The sequence below is a fragment of the Ixodes scapularis genome, unplaced genomic scaffold, assembly GCF_016920785.2.
Source record: "Ixodes scapularis isolate PalLabHiFi unplaced genomic scaffold, ASM1692078v2 PGA_scaffold13__105_contigs__length_92229423, whole genome shotgun sequence".
Classification (NCBI taxonomy): domain Eukaryota; kingdom Metazoa; phylum Arthropoda; class Arachnida; order Ixodida; family Ixodidae; genus Ixodes; species Ixodes scapularis.
In genome coordinates, this window is record NW_024609839.1 from 51,581,161 (window position 1) to 51,596,886 (window position 15,726).

Genomic DNA, 15,726 nt, shown 5'->3' on the forward strand with positions numbered 1-15,726 from the left:
CGTTCGGCCGAGCATTGATTCGCTTCTTTGTCGGCTCTTCACCGGGCTATCGGTGCACAAGATACACACCAGGTCAGGTCAAGTCCGTCTTCCTTTCTTTGATATTATTGGTTTCTCTTTCTTATCAAAAGCCTGTTTTTGGCGTCGGTGTTGCTCCGACGTCGACGACGCTTCTTTGAAGACTGCGCAAGGGGGTTAATCGTGTCTTCACCGTATCGAAATCGCATGACGTTTGCATGGTTGGGTAAAGCCCTTTTATTTGTGCAATCGTTCCAATACCTCCGACACCCGATAACAGTACGATAACCGCGCATACGCGGTGGCGGAGTATAGGGTGCATCGGAGTCGTTGGAACGATCTACTAAAACTCGATAGGTTGTGCTGTTCTACGCCCCCATATCCCTCGATCTCCCTCGTAAAACCTAAAGTAAAACCTGCACCGTCTTCGTAATCTGTTTCACTTGTCTTTATGGGAGCACAGGATCGTGGCGAGTTGATTGTGCGTGACTGGTTCAGCCGGGGATAGAAAACGCACAAAGACGACGAAGCACCGTGACCATGCACTTTTTGTCACTGATTGATTGGCTGCATCGGAAGTGAAGCGGGCTAGAAGCAGTTCTTATCTGTTTCTACACGTAAATTGATATACTTTGCAACTAAACAAAAATTCGCCGAAGACACTTAAGACTGCTTACGTGTAGGAATGCGAAAGCATTATAGTCCCGCGGGTGAACTGTTTTCGAGTAATGTTTCTGCACGTATTAAAGTTGTTTCTGTCGGTATTGTATGTGATGTCTGTTTGTGTGTGTGTGTGTGCGTGTGTGTGCGCGCGTGTGTGTGTGTGTGTTTTGCTTGTGCTGTTGTCCGGCGGTGACGTCATGATCCCCCACTGCGCAGGCGCGGCGTCCTTGCCGGCTCCACGGCTACCGTGACGAAGCTTCTGCTTTGCTGTGCTTTTTTTTGTGTTTTATTTCTGGTGACGTGCTTGATGACGTCATTTTTTTTTTTCATTGTGGGGCACAACGCCGCAGGCTTTTTGCGCAATGGGCAAATAAGGCTTTCGCCTTAAAAACAAACCGTGCTTCGTTGCGAAAATGATTTCCCGAAAACTTAACAAACAATTCAAACATCAAAAATATGTAGCTATGTTAGTTGGTTCGATATATACTAAAAATATAAAGCGCAAAAAACAAGCAATCCTTAGACTTTCTTTTTTTTTTTAACGGCAGCGCTGAGTAAAGCGCTGTCCTATCCACTTTGTGTCCTTGTCTGTCCCTTTGCACTTTATACTTTCAGTAAGTCAGAAATACCAATGCAAGGATATTCAAACCTCAAAAAACGGCTAAAACAGAAAAAGAAAACGCCGTGTAAAAAAAAAAAAAAAAAGATAATAAATAAAATAACCAGAGAGGATGTACTTTCCTGGACACCTATTTCGAAACGCGAACTAACCTTGCGGCACGTTGATTGGGAATTTAAAGCCGCCCTAGATTGTGCTTCGCTCTCACGTCGACTAGTTCCTTTCCTCGACGGTGCTTGTTGTGTAGTGGTTATCACATCCGCCTAACACGCGGAAGGTCCCAGGTTCGATCCCTGGCAGGCACAGTAATTATTTTTTTTTTTAGGCTAAACGTGCATGCTGATCGCTTTTTATTCACTCATGCTTTTCGCGGATCGTCACCATACATGTACTAGGCGGTTCCACATTTGGCAGTGCCCTCCTAAACCGCGCATTAATTAAGCATTTGGAAGGGACCGCCTGCACCGCCGGAGGTGTTGCTATTTGTCATCTCTTTGGGCAACTACATACATTATATTTGCAGGCTGTTTTATTTTACGGGAGCTATTGATAGTTTCGAATTCAGACAATCCGCCCGTGTGGTGCGCGCAAAGAGTTCGATTCGCATGTCGGCTACTCTGGCGATAGTGGCAATTAATTGTAGCACCGGCTCTTCCGATTCAGACCTTTAACGCTTATTAGAATGGATTCAGAGGATGAGAGCGAACCATACGATGCAGAAGCTTTGTAAAATACCTCTGGTTAGGAATCTCAAACCGCCGGAAGGTCGTGAACGCGAACAAAATGAAACCGAATGGGAGAAATGTGACAACTTTTCGCCTTTAATATATTCACTTGATGTTTCCAAACCTGAACAGGATTGATTATAATAAAAAAAAAAAAAGAAACGCACCCATGGATGGGCCCTTTCGTTACACTATTCCTTAAAGGGGTTATGACACGAAAATTAAACGGATAGATTATTCTTGAAATGGAATGCTCATAGGCTACTTAGTATATACACCAAGTTACGCAATTTTTAGAGCTCTGATAATTGCAATATTCAATTTACGAATTTTTATAATTTTCATCTGGCGACCAGGCAACACTGCTCAACTTAGTCACACCATGGTGTCCATAAACCACGTGACCATGAACACTCTCTCATTCTAGGCGCCCCCATGATCGCCCAAGCTTTTCTCGTCGCGGTACGAACAAAACCGCTCAAACAGCTCGGTAAACGGAAAGCTATTCTCGCTCTCGCCCCCCGGCCGGTTGACCTTCCAGCCTGCCTGCGCCTGCGAGACATTCCCGGACGACGGTGACCACGGCGAACTCGTCGTCGCTGGAACTCGTCGCCAGCGGGTCGCAGTCAGAATGAACAGCTTCCAACATCTCTTGATAGCAATCACTCTCATCGCTGCTGCGATCAATGTCGAACACTTCGACAAGGCGATCGATGCCGTAGACGTAATCGTCACAGACCGGGTGCTGGAAACGTGGAAGGTAAACGAGGAAGCTGAGGCTCGATACGCCAAGAGAGCCAAGTCTGTGAGTGCGTGCAAGGAGACACCGCGCTGGAGGCTGGCTACGTCATCAGCCTCCAGGTCCGCCCGGATCTGCCCCTCCGAGGGGCCCGCATATAAATCGATTTATCCACGAAACTATCGCGCCTTTTTCAAAACAAATTTAGCAGGATTATAGGAACATACAATGGGTCCTAGCAGTATAGTTATGTAATATTTTATTTTTGGCGTGTCATAACCCCTTTAAGAGGGGGCGCACCTCAGAGCCCCATAGAGAATACATGAGGTTTTTCACCAAATTAAAAAAATTCTCACATAATAACGGCTGCGCGGATCTTCTTGAAAATTTCGGCTTTAAAGACATTGAGTCATTATCGAGTCACTAAACGCAACAGATGTTTCGTCATAAATTTAATTATATTCTTTAAAAAAATCATGAAAATGGTCAAAATCGGCTAATTCGGCACTCTTGCGTTCGGAGCGAATTTACAAAATTATCTAAATTCAAACATAAGAAGAATTGCGTTTAATGTCTTCTAAATTTATTACGGAATCGAATAATATTCAAATTATTCATGTAAGTCGATTTGTTCCGTAACTACAGCAAATATAAAGAACCAAGGTGTCGGTGCTTGTTTTCGTCGTTTTTAAGGTACCTCTCTCTCCCGTGCGGTGGCGCTCGCTGTCCACGAAATGTTTTCGTGGACAGCGAAAGCGGAAGCGGTGAGCAAGGTAGAATTTGAGGATAGGTTGAGGCTAATGGATGGGGAGCAATGGGCACGAAAGGTTTTCAGCTATTTATACATGAGGAGTGTAGACACAAAGTGGAGACAGCGCACTAGGAAATTAAGAGGAAAGTTTTTGGGCTATAGCGAAGATACGGAAGAGCAAGTCTCAGTTAAGAAGAAAGTTAAGGCCACAGAAAGGGATCGGTGGCTAGAGGGAATGCAGACAAAGACTGCTCTGGAAAGCTATAGATTAAACAAAAGAGTTATTGCCAAAGAAAGCATTTATGACAATTCTAGGGGAAGCTCATTGCTGTTTGAGGCAAGAACGGGTGTTCTGCGAACCAGAACATACAGAGTGAAGTACCAGGAAATGGATACAGTGTGCATTGCTTGTGGAGAGGAGGACGAGACGGCTGAGCACTTGATACTCTACTGCAAAGGGCTTCACCCTATGCCTACCGAAGACAACATAGATTTAATAAAGTCATTGGGTTTTAGAGACAGCGAAGGGAGAGTGGATTTCAAGACTGTAGAGATTACCAAGCAAAGATTAAGTGAATGGTGGCAGAAATCGAGAGAAAACTAGGTATTTTCTTATTCACTGATGGCAAGGGGGTTTCATAGCCTCACTTTCTTTGCACTGCGGAGTGAATATAGATTTCACATTTAAATATTCTAAGCTTAAATGGTAAAACAAAATGGCTAGGTGGCGTAAGCTACCGCCCGATCCAAAGGGCTCAGCCGTATTCATCCATCCATCCATCCATGCGAAATCGTCCGTTCGGAGATCGGCCGGATCGGCACTGTGCGAGGTGTTCTTCCGCGGCCGTGTTCCGCGCCCGTATCCTGTTTCATTCTGCACGCCGAGGCGTCAGTGTGCGTGTCTTGCTTTCCTGGTTCTCGCTGGGTAGGTCTCCGTGTTTTCGCAAGTGGCAAATTCACCTTGGAGCTATGGGTCGAAGACAACCGTCCTGTGGCAAGCGGACCGCGAGGTGTTCCACAACCTCGCGGTCCGTCAACGCGTTGTGCTTGTTTCTACTTTTTTTTTTTTCTTTTAAAAACGGGCTTTTTTTTTTTTTTTTTACGCAAAGTTTTATTTTATTGTTATCCTTCACACAAACGTCCTTCGGCCTTGGGGTCGTGGAAATTGGGGATGAAGCGTGCACAGAGTAGATCGTTGTTTGCCTCCTTTTTATTTTTCACGGACGTCCTGTGACCTCCGTACGGTTCGTGGTCACCACAATCTAACGCGGGGAAAAACGGGTCGCCTGCTCTGTAGTCAGGGTATTCCTAGGGGAGGGTGATAACTCGCTGTTCTTCTGGAAATTCACATATCACCCAAAAAGGTGACATGGGTAATGATTACGGTATGTTTTTTTTCGGTGTTTATTTTTGAGCGAAAATCGGTGCATGTTTTTCGGTGCTTATTTTTTAATCACCAGTGTATTATGGGTTGAACGTCTTGTGATGACGCTAAAAAGCGTTGATAACCAAAGAAAAATGCGATTGGACAAGAACATTTCAAATTTCCAATTCTATTCACACATCCATTACGCTCTTCTCGTGGGAGCATCTATCCTGACGAAAAATGCCAAAGTCATTGAGCTGTGAACGCATACTCAGTGTACAATCTTTCGGCCTAGAGAGGTATTGCGCACGCTCGAACGCGCTTCACAGCCCAGTAGACGAAGTTGGTGGCACCCAGAAGGCGAGTTCTTGAATGGTCTGTAGTAGGCAAAAGAAACAAATAACAATCAACGCATATCAGCTCTTCAAGCGAAGAAGCGCGTTTCTAAGGTCAATGGTTCCGGACGGCACTAATGTTGTTGGCGTTGTCGTAAGATGACGTCAGTTCATACGAACTGACGTCATCTTACGTGATGACGTGACACAAACACGTCATCTTACATGATCTCGTTACACGAAATGACGTCATCTTACGTGATCACGCTGCACGAAATGACGCCATCTTACGTGACCACGTAACACGTCATCTTGTAAGTCAACCTCTCCACACAGCAGCGCTTTCCAGGCCCGTGCAGTGCTGTAGTCGAAAGCAAGCTCCCTATGGCAAGCGAAAGCTTCTGAAGTCTCACATTGAGAATACTCGCTAGCGACCGTCTGTGGAAGCTTCGCACGTTGAGGTTTTTGTCGAGATCGAGCCATCGTGTTCCATTAACTATAGTTGAAGTTATCGTTCAATAAAGCCCTAAAAAATATGAATGTAGTTGGTGTAGACATCAAGATCTAATCAAAAATGCGGTTTGACGTCAATTAACGTGCATATACAAGTGTAGAAAAAAATGAGTTATTTGTGCATAGATGTTTAAAAAAGTGTTTATTATTCGACATAGGACTTTGGGAGAAGGATGTGTTCAGATTTTTCTTCATGAGCGCAAATATACCTGACGCAATAAATAGTGACGATTTCATCGTCCCAGTGGTGAGCAGGTGATTTCTTGCTCGAAACAATGATGCCATTTCATAAACCAAGTTCTGTGACATATGCTTTTCCAATGTCTGGTCACTATTTTGTAAACCTTTCAGTCCAAACGAGTATACTTCTGTTTGTTTTTGTTAGCTTAGGAGGGGGTCACAGAGCCTATCTCTTTGTCTTCCTCTAGGACAGACGTACAGAGTTATACCGCAACACGCATCTGTGGAACACACAGAGCTATCGCTCTCCTGTTGGCGGTACAGTAGCAGACGACACAACGCAGCTCCGTAGTCTATCGAGGGCACGGCTAGCCGCGGCCCGTAGCGCGACCGTTCAGACTTGGGAAATGGTTTTGAAGAACCGAGAAATGGTATCTTGTGTACAATAATCACATGTCGTTAGTATACTAGTATTCTACTTCCTAAGCCAAATAAATATTTGCAGCTTGTGAGAATATGTTTGCGTGACGATTTACCGTTCACACTCCTGACGGATGTTAGCGAGTCCTTCATGTTCGTGGCTCGCAGTTATCGCTACCCCCTCGGAGTGACCTCACCATATATATTTTTTTCTTGCTTGCAGGACATCATAAAAATCACAAACACGCGAGAAAAAAAATTCTTATGAGTACGCGTGATTTTGAGCTTCGCAGCTCTAAAGATGCCCGGTAAATGTCGTCCAGTCTGTTTTGTCTATACTCCGTTTCACCGTAATTTGGCAACCCTCAGTCGCGGAGCAAAGCACGTGACAGCTACTTTTACGAGCAGTACTATGGCACCTGCAGCGCGTCTCCGACTGGTGTGGTTAGCGTCTTATGCTGGCCATACATCAAAAGTTGTCCCGAAGTGCAACAAATGACGTCACAGAAGACGGAGTGTCACGCTGTTGCATCTCGCGATCCTGGCAATTCATCGTAGAAATGCTGGCGAAAACCACGAGGGAACACGAGTGTCGCTGTCGTCATGGCGTCCCAACGAAAAGCAATTATACAATTTCGACGTTTTTGTAATTCGGTAATTTAAATTACTGTATATAATTTTTAAGAAAGTAAAGACATCATAACCAAATAGGAACTTCCGTGCCAAAACATGCAGTGCGAAGTGAAGACAACTACTATCTTTTTTTTTTTTTCTTGATGTCCACAAAAAAAAAAAAAAGGCTATGCAGCATCGATCTTACCGTTTTTTTGTTGTTTTTTTCGCACATTATGTGACGTCCTCTAACACGAAAGTACCGACGTAAAAGCGCTGTAGAGACGATATAAAAACAAAAATTTAAGGGAATCGAGCTTTGTAGTAAACGGAAAAAAATAAATAATTAACGACTTTTTACGGTAAACACTTCACCTCTAAGTAGAACTTCAAAAAAGTGACGGTTACGCGCTTTCATGCCCATTTCAACAAAGTTGGGAGAACGATGTATTGCATCTTGTGAATAGACATGTGGAGCAGCATGTTTATGTTAGAGGCATTGTGTGTAATCGCTGCGCAGTACCTGCCAAAAGAAGATATTATTTGGGCAGTCTCAACCGTTTCCGTCTGTGTGTGCTACGAATACAGCAACTCTTTTCGTAGAAGAAGTGATGAGGAAATGGCGTGCCCTTGATGATACGATTGTGATTATGAAATAAAATTTTTAATCAGCCAATAATTGCGACCTGTCCGGTCGCCTGGAACCCCGACAACAACTCTCGTTCTCTGGAAAGTTCATTCTAATATTTACACGTTTTGTGGAGTTCATCGAGCGAATAAGAATGTTCCAACGATGAGCTAAACCTACACGAGTTCCCCAATCCAACTCGGCGCTTTTGAATTTTAGCGCCGTAGATAGTTCTGCGAACAGAGTATACTTCTGTGCAAATATTCGTCTAACAGTTTTGCAACGTTGGAAAGCATCGGAATGATTCAGAATCACTGCGGAGTTGATACTCGGGAAGATAAGACGGGCACTTGGGAGAAACGGACCGTGGCATTTGAGACAGGGGCACAACCGGGGGACAAACGTGCTACAATCGCATACCCTTCCAAGGTCATCGCTTGGGCGACCGCGCGCGCGCCCAAGAAACCTTTCTTTTCTTCTTTTTAGGGGTGATGCGGGGGGGGGGGGGGGGGGGGAGGGGAGTGGAGGGGAGTGGTGTAGGCGCTGATTGTCTTCCTCCTTTGTGGCTTTTGACAGACGCACAACGAGACGGGCAGAACAAGCGCATGATTCATTTCTTTCGATGGAGGCGTTCTGTCTGTGTATGCGAACATGATTTTTTTCCCCTTTTAGTAGTTAGTTGTTCTTGCCTTGACTCGGGTCCCAGTGGGTGCGTTGTCGTTGTATGCTAACTATTTTTTTTTTTTTTTAGTTTATGGTGGTTTTTGCGCTGATGGGGTATCAAGGTAGACAAAAAGTAAAAAAAAAATAAAATAGCGCCTCGACAAAAAAAAAAAAAAGTTGTTGCGATCAGGAACGTTTTCAAAGCCATTTTAGGAGCCTGCGGTGTTACCACAGGTGCAGGATTGAGAGCGTAACCCACGCACTTGAAGAGAAGGGGAAGCTCTCGTCTTATTGGAACTCTCTTTTATGGGTTTCCACGTCGCGATTGTCCTTCAAAATCAACTGTCATTTATTTCTCGCTCGTGGCTTTCAAGTACTGGAAGCCACGACTCGAGCCACAATAGTTTTGCGAAATCAAGGTTTCGCTGAAATGGATAACTCTCACGTACAGTTCGACGCGCAATACCTTTGCCGTATTGACTCGCGAGAGATGCCCCCAACACGGCTGAGTATGGCGGTGCTCCAGACCTAACATCTAAATTTTGTTGCCTTACCTGTTACTATTTCGCGCCCATTTTGAGCCATATCAAAATGAAAGCGCATGATGGAATAAAAGTCACACTCGTTTTCCGCTCGATGGAAATTTCACACCAGCTCGCTGTCTTTGCTGGTACCTTGAGCGTTTCCCAGCAATGCGGAGAGTTAAAAAAACAAAAAAAGAAAAAAAAAAAAACGTACGATGGCATCCTTTGCGGGATGAGGACGATTCGTCACATGCGCATTCGTCACAGGACGATTGGTCACAGGATGATTCGTCACATAGGAACATTTGTCACAGGATGACTCGTCATGCGGGCAACTGGTCTCATTGATCGAGCAGGGGACGATAGTAAATTGTAAATTTCAACATCTGCCTACATACCCTGATGAGGAGTTTCACAATTTTCCACTGTCACGTAAACCAATGGTTATATAAACTAATATTACAATACTCATCCGCTTTTCCTTTCATTATATTACGGGTCTTCAGCAGGTTGATCTCAGTTGCAGGCTTGAACGAGCAATAATCCGACTGGCAGCCAAATTAGTTTTTAGTTTTGCCTTGCATACACCTATTCGACAAAACCAACAAGTATCGGAATTCCTTCTGCCGAATGTGTACGAGTACCCCTCGTGCAGCATCATGGCTCTCTCTGTTGCGATCACCTCCATCCTTTTGAATGTAGTTCAAAAATAGTCGCTCTTCTATGGCCTCCGCATTCACCGTTCAGGACGGACCCAGATAGCTAGAACGTCTGTTACAAATTCTTTGACCTCGAGAAGCGAAAGACATGCTAAGATAAGAGGTGACCGACTTTCTGAGGCCCAACCAACATTCAATGTTCGGGACCGAATCAGAAGCTAAAACGTTCCTTACAAATTCTTCGCCTTTGTCCGCCCGAACCAAATTGAACAATACATTTTTGGGGGGACGAACTATTGTGAGACCGGTTGGCCGCGTGACGAGTCATCCTATGACGAATGTTCCTGTGTGACGAATCGTCCTGTGACCAATCGTCCTGTGACGAGTGTGCATGTGACGAATGGACCGTATCCCATCCTTTGCACACTCATTACTTCTATAACACTGAGCCACCTCGTATCCTTTTGTTTTTCTTTCATGGTACTAATTTCTTTCTGCGCATTACGGCTGTTACGACGCTAAGTCTGTCTGCCCTTCGAATTTAAACTTAGGCTCAGATCAGGGAAGCTTAAATCAGGAAAATATAATTAACACTGTAGCAAAGTAAATCTATCATATCGATCGGAAATACGATTTGGCACATTCCATCTGAACACATATTGTGCACAGCGAATGCAATAGCGAGTCAGCGTGCAAAACGCCGCCACACTGAGCTACCATAACATCTCAGCGATTTTTGCATAGCACCGAGCACGGAAAAGAGAAAACAGTTATTCATTCACATAAACGAAGCAAATTTATTTAAAGCCCGGACACTCCGTACGTCCAATTTAGCTAAGGTTATCAATAGACTCGACCATGTCATTTGTCGAAACAGATAAAAGACGTTGGCAAAAATTATTAGACTGAATAAGTCAATCTAACGCACGTATTTTACCAACCGACGGTCGCGCGCCTTCAATACCCTTTCCAATTGTCATTGCGCACCTTGGACACACTTTGGGAAGCAATGCATATTTACATCGCCCCCCGAGGTCTCCATTGAATGTGTAGTACTGACCCAAATAAAATGCTAACCTGACTCTCAATCGCTCACCGCAAAGGACGATTTCGAACAGGCGGTACTGTAGGTCACTTGAGATAAAAAAAAAGAAGAAAAACAAGCTATAGAAACGAGCGTCGTAAAAAAGGGGACCGGCATTTTTATTCCTACCTCCGAACAGAAACGAGCGCCACCCACTGCATCACACAGCGCCGAGGCCGGACTCGGTCACCGCGCGTACATACCAAGCGCGCGCGAGGGATGCAGAAACTTCCTCCGCCGGGAGAACACGGCAGATTTCGGGATCTATTTCACGCAGCGGATAACGCGGGCCTTTTCACACCTCGATACTGGCGCCATCTAGAAGTTGCGCGTTCAACCACGTTTCGAGCCGCGCGCCATCTGGTGGCTGAAACGGACGAATAAATAGAGGTACCGCGCCCTGTTAAGAACAAAACCCGGTGACTAAAAAAAAAAAACAAAAAAAAAACCGGATTTTGGAAATGAGGAAACATGTCTTGTGACAAAGTCTTATTGTGAAGGTTTTTGTCGGTGCATGTTGTGTTGTGGTTATCACATCCGCCTAACACGCGGAAGGTCCCAGGTTCGATCCCTGGCAGGCACAGTGATTTTTTTTGTTTTGTTTTTTGGTCGAACTGTTATTTTAATTGCCCTTTCATCACTTACTTATTACTATATCATTATTATGTCCTATTTTAGCATTCTCTTTTTTTTTTTTTTTGGTGCTTGTTTAGTAGTAGCTGTCATAACGGCCGAACGCCCGAAATGTCCGAGGTTTGGTAACCCAGGACGTCGGTCACTACTATGGCAGAACTTTGAACCCAAAGGAGCTTCCGTTTCAAACAGCTATTAAGTGCAATACTAATATACAATCAGGGTACAACTTACGTATCAATGAAGTTATCATACTGCCAATGCCACATAGCTACTGTGGAAAAAAAGTATCTTCAATCTATTTGTTAACGCCGTGGAGACTGACGCGTTTGAGCGCTAACAGCCCTCGCGAGCACAGACAAACTGGGAAAATAAGATTCGCTGTATATTTCGCAGAAGAAAATCAATGAGCTGCTAAGTAATTAGCAAAGGCCTTAACTAAACATATTTTCGCTTTTGTATGTTTTTAAATTTATATGGCCACCAAAATGTTCCGTTACTGGTCCGTTGCAACACTGGGTTTGTTTGTTTTGTAGTGGTCATTTTTTTTTATCGGAAAAACTAAAATCCGCGTCGCCGCGACGCGACATTTAAACAAAAAGAAATAAACGAAAAAAAAAAAAAAGAAACAGATGACCACGAAACGACGCCCAATAAATTCCTTTAAATCACGATATCGGCGTATGCTCTCATCCTTTGTTAAGGGAGAGATGGGATATCATTCTGCAGGAAGCGCAAATAATCCCCACAACAGGCATTTACTGTAAAATAGGATATTAAAAGAAAAGAAATAAAAACAAGCGGAAGCTACATGCTATCATCCCGAAAGCAACGGTTCCAAAATGGGGTGACGATGTCAAAGGAAAAGCTGATAGCCTTTCCTATCACAAAATGTATTTGTTTGCCCTACCGACAAAGATTGTTGAACGAAGCTTCGCTTGTTTTCCTTCTCTGTCTGCCCAACGCAGCAAATGGGTTATATCTACCCACCCGTTTAATGTAGAAACGCGTCGCGTAATAGAACTGCGGTTAATAAAAATTTTCAGTTAATTTTCCCGGCTATGAGTTCGACTTTCAAATGTAATTGTAAATAATCTGGTATATTTGCTCAAGTTGCACTGGTACATGTGCGTTACCATGGCAACCTTCTATGGCAGTAATAAAACAAACCGCACCAACTTAACATTAGTAACATGAAAGTTTGATCGGACGTTTCGTCTCCGGCCCATACAGGAGACATCATCAGGGATGTCAAGATGGCAGTCATGGCGGGGTGGTTTGTTTCATCGCGATGTGTCCTGACTTCTGGAAGAATTTTGCTTCTGTGACAATTAAATAATGGTCACGCAAACCCGAGAGACGTTTGCGTGATAATGCCGCGAAAGGTAAACTCTGCTCTTATTATTTAGTAAGCTAAAACTACTTTTTTTTTTCTAATGTGTATTTTATTTAAACGAGTCTTACTGTGTCGAAACAACGTGTCTACTGTCACATAAGTTTACCCTAATCTTGGCACAAGTAAACAAAGAAATGCGAAGAAATAAACATCTCATTTTCTGGTCTCGGTGTTTGAGCTAACCTCATCAGTTCATGCGGACACTCGTATCCATTTAAAGAAACTTTCTACCCGCAGTAGGGCTCCGGTTAATATCGCATTTCGGTGGAGCAGCGACGTCGCGTGGCGGGAGTCTTCGGGCCACTTTAAACGGACTGGGGCTACGCCGTCGCTTCCGCTTCCTAAATGGGATTCTGGGGGGAGCGCGGCCGGCTGATAATCCGACTCGGGGACACCAGTGCGGGGACGGCTTTTGTTTGAGGGAATTGATCCTGACGCGCAGACAGTGGTCTCCCGAAGACCACTGTGTGTGTGTGTTTTTTTTTTCTTCTTTGTTTTTGTTTGTTCGTTTTGTTTTGTTTCTGATAGAACGTGGGGCATCGCGAATAATGACCTTGCGTTTCGGTCTGTTTTTCCTCTACAATATGTTTTGTGTATTTTTAGATTCAAAGTTATAGAAACAATGTTGTCGTTTTTTTTAATCGGTAAAAATGGCGGCCGTAAAGTCATAGTCGTGCTGCTCGTACATCATAGAAAAGACACCGTGTTGGCTGCAGAAATAATGCAAGAATTATCTGTGTGTACACGCCTCGAGCACGTTCGAAGTTTGCTTTATACATACGTGTGCTCGGAACATGTCTGCAGGGAGTTTTCAATGTGCGAGGACCATCATGCAAGCAAGTAAACGCGCCGTTTCTGCTCATCCGGTACGAACTGCACATGCGCTACAACAGAAGACTCGCACATCCGCAGTTGGTACCGTATCGTACGGGGAAAAAAGGTTCCCTAAAAATCCCTAGTGTCTGGGGGCTGTCTTTTGTGCGATGGATTAGCGGTGGGACCGTGTCTTTAGGATTCGTTTGGTCTACTCTATGCCTATAAAGGTGCCTTCTTCTTTATCTTTATTTATTTTATCTCGAGAAAGCAAAAAATATATTCTACGCGGATCTCACGTGTCCTCTTTACACTAAAGGAGCCCATTAGCGATGCTTCATTACGAAATGTTACTCCAATGAATGTAAGAGCGCGAAGAGCGTGATGTTGTTTTAGCTTTCAAAAGATTTTGTCTGTATTTGATACGGATTTTTTTTTTTTTTTTTTTTTTTAACGGGTGAATAGTGCATTTTAGCTGTGAGACAGCGAAGTTTTCAAGACTTTGCAAGATTCTTTTCAGGCCGGAAGGCTTTTAGCACTCCAGCGAAAGGATTGAAAGGTGCAAACAAAGGAAAACGCTTACGGGCAAGATTTTTGGTAAAATCTTAAGAAACGTTTTTTTTTGTCTGTGTGTGTGTGTGTTGAACACATTAGGTAGTAGCATATATCCTCGCTAATTACGTGTATCTGGTCCCCAGAAATGTTTCCGAATTCGTCTTTTCATGACGATAACTCAACCTGTGCGCACAAGGCAGTCCCCCCCCCCCCCCCCCCCCCCCCCCCGCCCCTTCAAAGAAAGACGTACGGTCATGCACAGCATATTTCTGCCTAGAACATAATCAAACATCGCGATACACTTTTCTCTCTCCTAATTTTCGAGGCCTGTCGCGTTGAAACTGATTTGTATATTCGTTCTCAGGACTATAGCATAGTTTCCGCACTGCTCCAAGTCAGTCGAAGCTATGATCGCCAAAGGGGCTAGAACAACGGGGCGTGTCTTTTGAGCGCCCAGACTCCAGCAGGCGCCTCGTGCCTTCGACCGTGTTTTTGGCTGCACGCTTGCGCTCGAGACGCCGCAGCATTGTCGAAAGTATGAGACGCCGCAGCATTGTGGAAAGTATGAAGTTGGTGCTAGCGGCCTGACAACTAAAGCTCTTCTCTGGGTGCCTCAATGTCATCGATTTAGGGTGACGCCATCGTTTGTAGTACCATAGCCTCCTTATACTGACACAGCCTGGCAGATCACCACGAGAAGCGGCCGCCGAGATGGGAAAGGTGGAGCGGTAGACAACGGATGAGAGGAGAGCCACGTGACTGGCGCCCCGCTGCGGCGAGACGCCGAAACACACTTCTCCCGAGCGAACAAGTGTGTGTCGGGTCCTTGCCGCTGCAAAAGCCGTGCGCTGACGTCCAAGTTCCCCGAGAAATGGCTCTGTGATGCTCTGTGCTGCTACCAGATCCTCGCGCTGAAAATCTGCGACCGGGCAATCTATGGCTCCGGCGTTAAACTTCCAGGGCCCGTTTTCTCGAACGCGAACCGTGGGTTAAAGTTAACTATTGTCCCTAGAAGAGGGAATTCTAGGTCACGTGACTGAGAGAGCAGGGGCGCCGAGGGAGAAGCAGTACCTACAAGCAAAATGGCCGCGACGTCGCTTAAAGGGGTACTCCGCCGATTTCTTCATGGTCCCCGATTTGCTTGAAATTTTGCTAAACTCGCCAAACAACATCGCCAAAATAGTATCCCAAATATTAGGTCTAAATAATTTTTTTTCACGAAGTTATTGAATTTACAATTTTGGTCCTCACCGTGTTTTTCAAACTGAAAGTCTCTACTGGCAACAATGAAAAAGTGACGTCATTGGAAGTGCAGGGGTTCACTCTTTGGACTGTAGAATTTGTTCCCAACTGATTTGAAGCAGTTTCATGGTGTCAAATGAATGCCTTGGAAGCTCGCTCCAGTCCCCGCGCTCCAGCACGGAACAAATAATTGGCATATTCTATTTTTTAGACTGCTCGCCCGACTGGCAAGCCAAACTTCCACTGACGTCACGGCCCTGAAAAGGGCGGGTGTATTTGAATGTCTGTTTTTGCATCATTTTCATTTGCCGATTTCGCAATAACTATTATGAATTTCACGATATTAAATAGCATTCCAGAAAGGGTAAAGGCCTGGTAGTCAGAAAATATAGTTAGTTGAGGTAGCTCAAAAATCGGCGGAGTACCCCTTTAATGAGGGCTAATAGTTCTTCTTGGTTCTGCTGAACATTCATTTCGATCCGGCTGTGATTCTAATGACGCACCATCAACCTATTAGCACGTCAAGCAAAGCGGTAGTTCAGAGGGACTACTAAACTAACCGACGGCCGCATTCCGCGAACGCATCAC

General features: G+C 44.7%; 2 non-coding genes across 2 annotated transcripts; both read left to right on the top strand.

Annotated features, from left to right (window-relative positions):
• The first annotated feature begins 1,532 nt into the window (after positions 1-1,532).
• On the top strand, positions 1,533-1,605 carry Trnav-aac. The gene has a single exon. It is a non-coding gene; the product is annotated as a tRNA-Val (tRNA).
• Positions 1,606-11,009: 9,404 nt separating this feature from the next.
• Positions 11,010-11,082, top strand: Trnav-aac. The gene has a single exon. It is a non-coding gene; the product is annotated as a tRNA-Val (tRNA).
• Positions 11,083-15,726: the final 4,644 nt, after the last annotated feature.